Source organism: Papaver somniferum, chromosome 6 (assembly GCF_003573695.1).
Source record: "Papaver somniferum cultivar HN1 chromosome 6, ASM357369v1, whole genome shotgun sequence".
Lineage (NCBI taxonomy): Eukaryota > Viridiplantae > Streptophyta > Magnoliopsida > Ranunculales > Papaveraceae > Papaver > Papaver somniferum.
Genome location: NC_039363.1, coordinates 16253855 through 16266269, shown reverse-complemented (window position 1 = coordinate 16266269; position 12415 = coordinate 16253855). Strand labels below are relative to the sequence as shown.

At 41.0% G+C, this 12415-nt stretch overlaps 2 pseudogenes; one reads left to right on the top strand and one right to left on the bottom strand.

Moving 5' to 3' along the window:
• The first annotated feature begins 218 nt into the window (after positions 1–218).
• Positions 219–6841, top strand: LOC113285491 (annotated as a pseudogene).
• Positions 6842–7546: 705 nt separating this feature from the next.
• LOC113286505 lies at positions 7547–8344 on the bottom strand (annotated as a pseudogene).
• Positions 8345–12415: the final 4071 nt, after the last annotated feature.

Genomic DNA, 12415 nt, shown 5'->3' with positions numbered 1-12415 from the left:
AGATAATCTCCAAGTTACATATAATTGGCGGCATAAAAGGGAACTATATGAGTATATCCTTTAAGACGGATCTCTATATCATTGCAATGGAAAGACTCGCTGCATTTCGGAAATACAAATCTTTTCAGCAAAAACAACCATCTCGATTGCTATCCTTCTCTTGAACCTTAAAGAGAAGGGGGGACGAAAAAAAAGCAAAGTTGGAGTAGCCGAAAGTCATGGTCATGGAACAACTAGAAGTGCTTAAAGCACTTGATATAGCTAAGACACAATTGTACCATTTTACGGCCATTGTGATCGCTGGATGGGTTTCTTCACGGATGCTTAAGATCTCTTTTGCATCTCCCTTGTCACCAAATTGCTCGGTAGAATTTACTACACGGTGGAAGGAGCACCAAAACCAGGGAATTTGCCGCCTAATGTTGCTGCGGCTGTTAATGGTGTCGCTCTGGTCGGCACACTTGTTGGTCAGCTCTTCTTTGGATGGTTAGGTGATCGGATGGGTAGAAAGCGTGTCTACGGTCTTACCTTGATTATCATGATCACTTGTTCGGTAGCATCTGGTCTCTCCTTGGGGGGGCAACCGAAAGCTGTGATGGCTACGCTATGTTTCATCCGTTTCTGGCTTGGATTTGGAATCCGTGGTGACTACCCACTTTCTGCAACTATCATGTGTGAGTACGCCAACAAGAAAACCCGTGGTGCTTTTATCGCTGCTGTCTTTGCGATGCAAGGAACGGGAATTCTGGCTGGTGGAATTGTTGCCATTATTGTTTCTGCAATATTTGATAAGCAATTTCCTGCTCCAGCTTATGCAGTTGACGCCAAGGCATCCCTTCCACCTGAGGCTGGCTACATCTGGCGTGTAATTGTGATTTTCGGTGCAATTCCAGCCGCATTGGCCTACTACTGGCGTATGAAAATGCCTGAAACTGCTCGTTACACTGCTCTTATAGAAAAGAACGCGGAAAGGGCAGCTGCCGATATGTCTAAGGTCTTGAACAAGGATATTAAAGTTGAAACAGAAATGGTAGAGAGATTAACCACAAAGCCTAGTAATTCATTCGGATTATTTTCCAAGGAATTTCTAAAACGACATGGACTTCACTTACTTGGAACCACAAGTACTTGGTTCTTGCTAGACATAGCTTCTTACAGTCAGAATTTGTTCCAGAAGCATATTTTTACTGCAATTGGGTGGATTCCGCCATCACAAACGATGAGTGCTAGTGGAGAAGTTATACAAGATTGCGATGGCACAGACATTAATTGCTTTATGCAGTACTGTTCCTGGGTACTGGTTTGCAGTAGCTTTCATCAATGTTATCGGGAGATGGGCAATTCAAATGATGGGTTTCTTCTTAATGACTGTATTCATGTTTGCTATTGCATTTTATTGAGACAGGCGTGTATCTGAGACTAATTAGGAAAGTCTCAGATGTACACGACTCATAGATGATAAACTAGGAAAGACTTATTCTAGGAAACCGAGACTTATATGGAATGTGTTTATTCTAGGAGTCTTATTCTAGGAAACCGAGACTGATATGGAAGGTGTTTATTCTAGGACTCTTTAGTTTAGCCTAAAGAAGAGTCGCACATATATATACTCATGTAATCAGTTTCTGAAAATTAAGAGAAAATACACAAATTCATAACATGGCATCAAGAGCCTAGTTCGAAACCTAAAAAAAAAAAAAAAAAAAAAAAAAAAAACTAAAGATGGTTAGCGAAATTGAATCATCCGAAGGGAAGACGATCGAATATGATATGCAAAAGAAGAACCCTGTATATTACCTAGGTTCCAGTGATGGACCAGGAAATATCATCACGCCAATAAGTTTGAGAGGAAATAATTATGATGAATGGGCAAGAGCCATAAGAAGATCGTTAATAGCCAAGAGAAAATTTGGTTTTATTGATGGAACAGTTACCAGACCTGTAGATCCGGATCAGTTAGAAGAATGGATAGATGTGCAATCAACGCTGGTTTCATGGATCAGTAACACGTTGGAGTTGTCAGTGAGATCAACTCTGGGAGATTATGAGGATGCAAGCCTATTATGGGCACACTTGAAGAGAAGATTTTGCGTTGTTAGTGGAACAAGAATTTGCCAACTAAAAGCATCTTTAAGTGACTGTAAACAGAAGAAAACGGAGGAAGTTGCTATATATTTTGGAAGATTGAACAAAATATGGGATGAGATGGTGACTTATATGAAGATACCCCAATGCAAGTGTGGACAGTGCACATGTGATATTGCGTCTCAGGTAAGTACGTTGAGAGACGAAGATTTCTTGTATTATTTTCTGATTGGGTTAGATTCTATATACAGTTCTTTGCGTGAACAATTGCTTGCAAGAGAACCATTGTCGTCTGTGGATGTGGCATATCAAACAATTGTGAACTCAGAACGCCTGAAAATTGGAGATGGAGTGGTGACTACAGAGATGCAAGAGAATACTATGGTTTTTAAGGTGCAATCTGAGCAACGGATGCTTAATAGTGCTTATGATCCCACCAAGTAATGCAAAACTTGTAGCAGACAAGGACACTCTGATGATGGTTGTTTTAAGATTATTGGATATCCAGAATGGTGGGGAGACAGACCAAAGAATGGAAGAGGAGGAAGAACTGGAGGCAGAGGACAAGGAGGAAATCATGTTCGTGCTCATAACCTGCATAATTCAGCAGCAAAGGAGAGTGCTGGTACGCCATCAGCTGATGGAATGGGTCTCGCAGGAGTTACAGCAGCACATGTTCAACAGGTGATGGAGTTTTTAAACTCAAGAAAGTCTGGTTCTCATCTACAAGGTAAAAAGCATGAAACATCCTGGATTGTTGACACAGGTGCAACAAATCATGTTACGTATGAACTTCTTAACATGATAAGTGTAAGAGATATTAGGGCCTGTTCAGTTGGATTGCCTGATGGAAAATATGCATGCTCTGAGAAAATTGGAACTGTGATTCTCCCTGGTGGATTGAAACTTGAAAATGTCCTTTATGTACCACAGATAACCTGTAACCTAATTTCAGTCACACAACTTATTGATGAGATGAGTTGTATTATTCAATGTACTAACAAATTATGTCTTATACAGGACCGGTCTACGAGGAGGATGATTGGAGTTGCTGAGAGACAAGGTGGACTATATATTTTCTGTGGTGTGTCGCATGTTGAAGTTATGGCTGTGCATGAAGATTCATATGAGTTGTGGCATCAGCGTATGGGACATCCTTCAGAAAAAGTTTTGCAGAAATTGCATGGTGTGAGTAGATTAATTAAGAAGAATAATGATGCTTGTGATATTTGTCCCCGGGCAAAGCATTGTAGAAGCAGTTTTGCTAGTAGTTTGAGTAAATCGAATTGTATTTTTGATTTAGTTCATATAGATTTATGGGGTCCTTATAAGATCAGTTCATCGTGTGGAGCTCAATATTTTCTGACAATAGTAGATGATTTTTCAAGAGGTGTTTGGATTTATTTAATTCAGAATAAAACAGCAGTTGAATTAATATTTCGTGAATTTGTTTCTCTTGTGAAGCGTCAATTTAACAAAGATATTAAAATTGTTAGAAGTGATAATGGAACATAATTTAATGCATTACGTGGGTATTTTAAGACTAGTGGAATAGCCTTTGAGACGTCATGTGTAGGTACTCCACAACAGAATGGCAGAGTTGAGAGAAAACATCAACATATAATGAATGTGGCACGGGCCTTAAGATTTCAAGCAAACTTGCCGAAACGGTTTTGGGGAGAGTGTGCATTGACAACGGCGTACTTGATCAATCATACGCCTACGCCTATCCTAAACAATAAAACACCATATGAAGTATTGTTTGGAAAACCACCTTTATATAAACAGTTGAAGGTCTTTGGATGTTTGTGTTATGTATATGATCAAAGTAGCAAAGGAGATAAGTTTGCTAGTTGAGGAAGAAGGTGTGTGTTTCTAGGTTATCCATTCGGTAAGAAGGCATGGCAAGTGTATGATCTCGACACAAGAAGGTTTCTAGTGTCTAGAGATGTAAAATTCTATGAAACACAATTTCCATATAAAACCGAGTTGGATGGTACTAGAACTCATATAAGGACTGATGTTGTCGGCACTACATAATAGACAGATGTTGGTGATGAAGAATCAATAATAGCTGGCGGTGAAGAGGCTGCAGAAATACAGCGACAGATAGATGCAGATATCGTTGTACAGACTGCAGCACCTGGTGGAAATGTAGCAGTGCAGACTGCGACATCTACAGAAACTGTAGAGGAATAGAACGCAACATCTGTGACGCCTGCAGAAACTGCAGCAGTAAAAACTGCGACATCAGCTGAAGATAACGTTGTTAAGAACAAATCTACAGCGACAGAAACGCAGGAAGAATGGTAATGGAAAACCCACAGATACAGTTGATGTGAACAAAGATTTGGGTAAGGGCAAGCGTCAGAAGTTCCCCTCAAGTAGGATGAAAGGTTTTGTGACGCACACCATTCGAGAACATAGTCCATCTCACTCTCAATCATCACAGTCATCATCCTCAGGTACACCTTATCCTTTGACATATTATGTTAGTTGTGACAGGTTTTCTGACATGCATAAAAATTATATTGTTGCACTGTCTGCAAAGTCTGAGCCGAAAAATTTCAGAGAGGCAATGACACATCCAGGTTGGAGGAAAGCAATGGCGGAAGAAATACGGGCTTTAGAAGAACAAGGCACATGGGATCTCACCGAATTGCCACCTGGTAAGAAGGCTCTAGGAAGTAAATGGATATATACAGGAAAAATATGATGAAAATGGTACTTTGGTACGTTTAAAGGAAAGACTTGTGATTTTTGGAAATCACCAAGTTGAAGGTTTGGATTACAATGAGACGTTTGCTCCAGTGGCAAAGATGACAACTGTTCGTATGTTTTTGGCTGTTGCTGCGGCTAAGCAGTGGGATGTGCATCAGATGGATGTGCATAATGCATTCCTACATGGAGATTTGGAAGAGGAAGTATATATGAAGATACCACCTGGATTTGCTAAGGGTAATCCTAATATGGTGTGTAAGATGAAGAAATCATTGTATGGCCTAAAACAAGCACCGCGGTGTTGGTTTGCGAAGCTGTCCACTGCATTGAAGAATTATGGGTTTCGGCAATCGTACTCAGATTATTCTCTCTTTACTATGCTAAAGGGAAAGATGCAACTTAATGTGCTGGTGTATGTTGATGATTTGATTATTGCAGGAAATGATCTGGTTGCGCTTACACAATTTAAAGCATACTTGGGTCAATGTTTTAAGATGAAAGATTTGGGAAAGTTGAAATACTTCCTAGGATTGGAAGTGGCAAGGAGTAAAAAGGGTTTCTACATATGTCAACGAAAATATGCGTTGGATATTATAATGGAGACAGTTTTATTGGGTGCGAAACCTACAGAATTTCCTGTGGAAACAAATCATCGTCTTGCCTTAGCAACAGGAGAGTTGCTTAATGATGTAGAGAAGTATAGAAGATTGGTTGGGCGTTTAATATATTTATCCGTCACCAGACCAGACCTTGCTTACTCAGTGCATATCTTATCTCAGTTTATGCAGCGACCTAGACTGGAGCATTGGGAAGCAGCACTTCGTGTGGTTAGATATTTGAAAAAAAATCCTGGACAAGGAATTCTGTTGCGCTCTGATAGTAGTTTCCAATTGAGAGGTTGGTGTGATTCAGATTGGGCAAGTTGTCCTATATCTAGGCGCTCACTGACGGGGTGGTTTGTTTTCTTTGGTGATTCACCAGTATCTTGGAAGACTAAGAAGCAACAAACTGTGTCTCGTAGCTCGGCTGAAGCAGAATATCGTTCCATGGCGGCGGCTACATGTGAATTAACATGGTTGAAACAGTTACTCCGAGATATGGGAGTTCACCATACACAAGCAATGAGTCTTCTTTGCGATAGTCAATCAGCGCTATATATTGCGAAGAACCCTGTGTTTCATGAAAGAACGAAACACATTGAAGTGGACTGCCATCTAGTCAGAGATGCGATAATAAGGAAGATTATTTCACCTTCTTATACTCCTACCACAATACAGTTGGCGGATATATTCACGAAGTCGTTGGGAAAAGCTCAGTTCCATGGTTTATTGTCCAAGATGGGCATTTGTGACCTGCATGCTCCGTCTTGAGGGGGGGTATTGAGACAGACGTGTATCTGAGACTAATTAGGAAAGTCTCAGATGTACACGACTCATAGATGATAAACTAGGAAAGACTTATTCTAGGAAACCGAGACTGATATGGAATGTGTTTATTCTAGGAGCCTTATTCTAGGAAACCGAGACTGATATGGAAGGTGTTTATTCTAGGACTCTTTAGTTTAGCCTAAAGAAGAGTCGCACATATATATACTCATGTAATCAGTTTCTGAAAATTAAGAGAAAATACACAAATTCGTAACACATTTCCTTACAAATACTGGAGTCAAAAGGAGAACAGAATCGGTTTTGTTATTTTGTATGCATTGACTTTCTTTTTTGCAAACTTCGGACCCAACAGTACAACCTTCATTGTGCCAGCTGAGATATTCCCAGCTAGGTTGCGTTCGACATGTCATGGTATTTCAGCTGCTGCGGGGAAAGCTGGAGCAATTATCGGTGCATTTGGTTTCTTATATGCTGCACAGGATCAAGATAGAACCAAGACTGCTCATGGATATCCTCCTGGTTTGGGTGTCAAGAACTCCTTGATCATGCTTGGAGTTATCAACTTTATAGGCATGCTGTTTACATTCCTGGTACCGGAACCAAATGGAAGATCTTTGGAGGACATATCAGGTGAGAACGACGTGTAGGTGGATGAAGTGACTCATAAGCCCGAGCAAGGAAATAATAGGTCAATGCCTGTTTGATTTTCTTGGTTTGTCTATTTGTTTATATTTTTAGTTTCTGACATGAGAATTTTTATGGTGATATGATGTATTTATTGTTAGGGTTGTACACCCAAACGATGAAAACAACGATAGAGATCCTTTGAATTGGGGATTAGCCACCTAGTTAAGCAAGCTTAAATTGTATTGATTGAATTGAATACCAACTTAGTTCTACAGCATCAGTATATATAGTGCAGAGTTCTAGCTAAATAAAGAAACCAAACTTAATAGGGAAATAACTAGCAGATACTAAATATAGGAAGACAGTAGTTTAGGAGGGAGACTGCAATGTAGTTGCGGTATCCCAACATTTATCTCAAACTCCCTTTCCATGTGCGGAACAAAAAAAACGAGCGCGCCCGCGCTGAGGATGGGAGTTTAATTGAAGTCTGATGGTATTGTTAAATTACTTGTACAATTTGCTTGCTTTTTTAAAGGATTGATTTGTGTTTGGTTTGCATAGTTCTCTTTGTTGGTGTAATTATGGATCCTAGACTGCATTCAAAACAGATTTACAACAGTAAAAATATACCATCAAATGTTACCTGCCAGTATATTTCAGTAACAAAACCATTTATTGACAACAGACAAGATCTTATAAACCCAAAATAGAATTCAAATCTATGTTCAATCCCAAGTAACTGAGATCATTGAGTTTGATAGTCCAGACTCCTCGAATGTCTGCTTGTTTTCATAATCAAGAGTCTTTGATGCACCTGGAATGGCTCGAGTCAAATGAAAAGGCCGCGACTCTGCTTCATCAAGCTGGGAGTTACAGAATGACCATAACAACTGGATTGGATCTGTCAGAAGGAAATTCCGCTGAAGTCTATGCCCATCAGGAAGGCGAACCCCAATTCTGCAAAGAAGTGTTTTGTCCACCTTTGGCTCTTCAGAGAGATCAGGATATGTAATCTTCTTGCTTGAGGAAGTTACTGGTTCGTCAGTGTTACTACAAGCTGGAGCAACAGTAGTTTCCACTGAAGCTAAAATTGCTTGGAATAGCTCCTCATCTTATTCGGTAGTTTGCAGAGAGGTTTCAGTTGGACGTTTACGACAAAGTTGAGGGTGTTGATGTTTAGGACCGGCATACATGTAAGGTGCTAAATCCTCCAACAACTGCACAGCTTTAATCATTCCGCTCCATGATTTCACTTTTTGACCTGTGATTGGGTCCAAAACAAGAACTGCCGGAAAAGATGTCAACTTATAATAGTTACACACCTTTTGACCTTCAATGGTATTATCATAAACTTTCCAAAAGATGAAATTGGCGCCAATAGTCTGAGAGACAGATTTGTATGCCGATGTATGCATGTTTAGCGCATAAGAGTTGTACACGTCTTTTGACTGCACATTTACAATCAACCACCTGTCTTGTGTTTCAGCAGCTTGTTTTGCCTCATGGAAAGGCCCATGATACATCAATTCAAGAGAAAGACCATTGCCAGTGAAGATTACCCTTTGTTCCCTCCGTGCGCATCGGGTTGGGTGGTTTTGGAGGAGAGCTAATCCGCACCGTTTAGACCGTGAGTGCTGCAGACATTTGATGTCCCGCCGACGTGGTCAGACCGTCTCAGTGTCCTTGTTGCCAAGGGGAACACTCTTCGCTCAACCAACTATGCCGAGATTTCTACTTCCCATCTCGCTTCAGATCTCCGCACTAATCCGCTTCCTAATGCATCCCCACCATGTACATCCCGCCCGATCGATTTTGTCCGATCCGGAACAGCTGCCCAGGCTAAATCCATCGACTGCAAGGAAAGACCATTCCCATCATCTTCAAAGTTATCTACTGCAAGGAAATCAGGGTGTTCCATCTCGGCCCTAATGTTCGCTTCTCCATTGTTATTATTTTCTGGATGACTCTCTTCTTGACGACTGAAAAACAGCGTAATTGCGGCTTCAACATTCCAGTATGTTTCTTGTAAATATAGTATAGCAGTATGGACCGACTGCCCAACAACAATTTTGGGAAACGAAGGAATCATAGGGTCTTCAAACTCATCATTATTATTCTCCATCTCAACAATCTCGAACGAAGAAACTAGTGGGGTTGAAAGTGTAGGTATTGGCCTATGTATTTATAGGTTTTGACAGAATTCCTATCGCAACACTTGCATAGAAATAAGGAAACCAAGCCGGATTAGAAACTCCAAAAGGTAGTTGGTTGGATGCTGTTTGGCTTTCCTAATTCCATCCCCCGGCCATATGAATCAGGGAAATAGGTCTTAAATTTACCGACTTCTATTATGGTTATGCAAAATATTTTGCTTGCACAGGGGGCAAAAAAATAAGATCCATGTTCCCATTTTGGTATACATTCGTGTTCATCAATGTTAGAGTATTGACTTATTCTAGTAAATTGTCTGTGTCTGTGTAATTCACATGTGTGCAAGTGTGAGGTGTCGGTTATGTGTTGGTGGATCCACCGGCCAATGCAGTTGCCGATAATCATTAGCTGTACTAAATATCTAGTCCCGTGTCTGTAATTCTGTTAAGAACAATGAAATGAAATCCTGCTAGAGAGATTGTCAAGCGACTATAGCTCTCTCAACATGGTATCAGACACCACAAACCCTATTTTCTTCATATCTTTTTCAATCAATCGGTAACTCAATCTTTTCTTTCATCAATTTGTATTTAAATCAATAAATTTAACAATGCCAAAACCTGATAAACATATTGCTTTAACATTTAAACCACCATCCAAATTAACAAACACCAAATACACGCTATGGAAATATCAGGTTGTACCTTTACTAAGAAGCTATAATCTCTTCAGATTTGTCGATGGATCTTATTAATGTCCGACGAAGTATTTTCGTAGAAATTCTGGAGATGGAGCAACAACTATTATCCGATCTGATTATGTTGAAGGTTCAGATCCAGAATCAGAAGTTGTTTTTAATCCTGTCTATACTTACTGGAATAATCAAGATCAAGCTCTTTTATCCTGGTTGTTTTTTGCTTGAGCTGAAGAAAACCATTCGCTGGTTCTAGATTGTAATTTCTCTCATGAAGTGTGGATTCTTCTTCAACATAATTACAGTGCCACTACAAAATCAAGGTTAATGCAACTGAAATCAGATCTTGTAACGTTGAAGAAAGGCTCAGATTCAATGTTGGTGTACTTCAAAAAAACTAAATTTATTTCTCATTAATTAGCTCAAATAGATCTAGTAGTATCTGATGAAAATCTGGTTTTTCATATATTACAAGTTTTGCCTTCTGAATTCAATTCGTTTAAGACATTTATCACTACTCAGCAATTGAAGAATGAGAATCTCATCACATCATGTTAGATACTTGGTTTACTTTAATCTGAGGAAATTCATGTAAATGATGAATCTAAAGTGGATCTCACTACTGCTTCTGCAAATGTTTTGAAATTACAACAACATAATCAACATCACTCTTTTGCACAAAATGATCAAAGTTTTAACACTCCTACTTCTGGCAACAATTCACATTATTCAGGTAATTTGAATTTTCACCCTCTTACCAATTCAAATTGGTCTTCTTATGGTTATAGAGATTCTCCCCTGTTTGAGGGTGGAAACAGTTTCTACTGATTTCGGTAATTTCGAGTGTGTGGGTGAAAAACTTGTCTAAACCCTAAACAATATACTGCAAGGGAGTACTTTGATTAGAGAGATCAATCTATACAAATCCGTCCTAAACCAAGAAATGGCCGTTCCAGACTTGCTTCGGTCACAAAGTGAAGGAGAAGGGTTGGTCTTGGGGATGGAAGCGAAGAGAGTATTGAGACCAGAATAGTTGATTCTGGAAGAGTAGTTGTTTGACTACTTGTATCAGAAAGTGAAACGCTATCAGACTGGGAAGCTAACAAGTGATTTCATAGTGTTTTATTCTCCTGACCAAAAACCTCTTCTTTGGTGGAAATAGGTGAGACCTATTTATACAAGTACCCTGGTCTCGTAAGAAGTGGAAACAGTTGAGTAAATGGAAGAAAGCGGTAAGGGGTAACGCCTGGAATTGATTTTTCCATAATGAAGGAAACGTTTCACCATTACTACTTGTATTTACTAACCGCCTCACTTTTATGACACTTTCTTGTAACGGGCGTAGTGTACGCCGCACGATGTAAACCGCCAGACCAATACCCTGATGAGCATCCCCCAGTTTGTGACATGTTTTGATGTCTCGAGCGTTTTTTATAGCATATTTCTATTGTTTGGCAAGTTGAGCTTGGGACGCTTGTCGGCTCAGTGGTAACCTTCTACGGTCAAGATTTTGCATCTTGAGATGAAGGTTAGCCGTTGATTGTGGTTACCGTTGGTAGCCAGTGGCGTGGCCATGGTGATGGCATGCTCTTGGCATTACTAATTATGGTTTGGTGCCATGACCATAAAATTGGCATAGATAAGTTTGCGACGTGGCCAAAGAGTTGGCAGTGTAGCCAAAGGTTTCCACAAGTCGTTTAGTTTAGTGGCGAGCTTGTAAGGCTGAGATTTGCATCTCAGAAGAAAGGATAGTCGTTGATTGTTGGAACCTTCCGCTTGGAAGACAACAGCATGGAGGCATGGCTTTAGCATGGCCAAATTAGGGCTTTGGCACCGTGGCCAAATTAGGGTTTTGGCCCCGTGGGCAAGAGTTGGCACTGTAGCCAAGAGATTGCCACAAGTCGTTTGGTGGAAAGTTTGCACGGCTGAGATTTGCATCTCAGAGGGAAAGGTAGCCGTTGATTGTTGCAACCCTCCGTTTAGAAGCCAGCGGCATGGAGGCATGGCCGGCATGGCTTTGGCATGGTTTAAGCGCGGCCAAGTTAGGATTTTGGCATAGTTTTAGGCACGACCAAAATTAGGGTTTTGGCGTAGTTTAGGCGCGGCTAATATTAGGGCTTGGCATTGGGCCAAAAGTTTCCACGCGATTGGTGGCGAACCTGGACGGCTGAGATTTGCATCTCAGAAGGAAGGGTGGTCGTTGATTGTTGCAACCCTTCGTTTGGGAGCCAGCGGCATGGAGGCATGGCCGGCATGGCTTTGGCGTGGTTTAGGCGCGACTAAGCTAGGATTTTGGCATAGTTTTAGGCGCTGCCAAAATTAGGGTTTTGGCATAGTTTAGGCGCGGCAAAAATTAAGGCTTGGCATTGGGCCAAAAGTTGCCACGCGTTTGGTGGCGAACTTGGATGGCTGAGATTTGCATCTCAGAAGGAAGGGTGGCCGTTGATTGTTGCAACCCTTCGTTTGGCATCCAGCGGCATGGTGGCATGGCCGGGATGGATTTGGTGCGGAGGTGTGGATGGCATGACATGCCATTGGCACTATGGTGCGGAGGTGTGGATGGCATGACATGCCATTGGAACTATGGTGCGGCTGGCATGGTTAGTATGCCTTTGGCGCGGAGATTTGGCTGGCATGGCATGCAATTGGCACGATGGTGCGGCTGGCATGGTTGGCATGCCTTTGGCGCAGAAATGTGGCTGGCATGGCATGCCATTGGCATGGTGGTGCGGCTGGCATTGTTGGCATG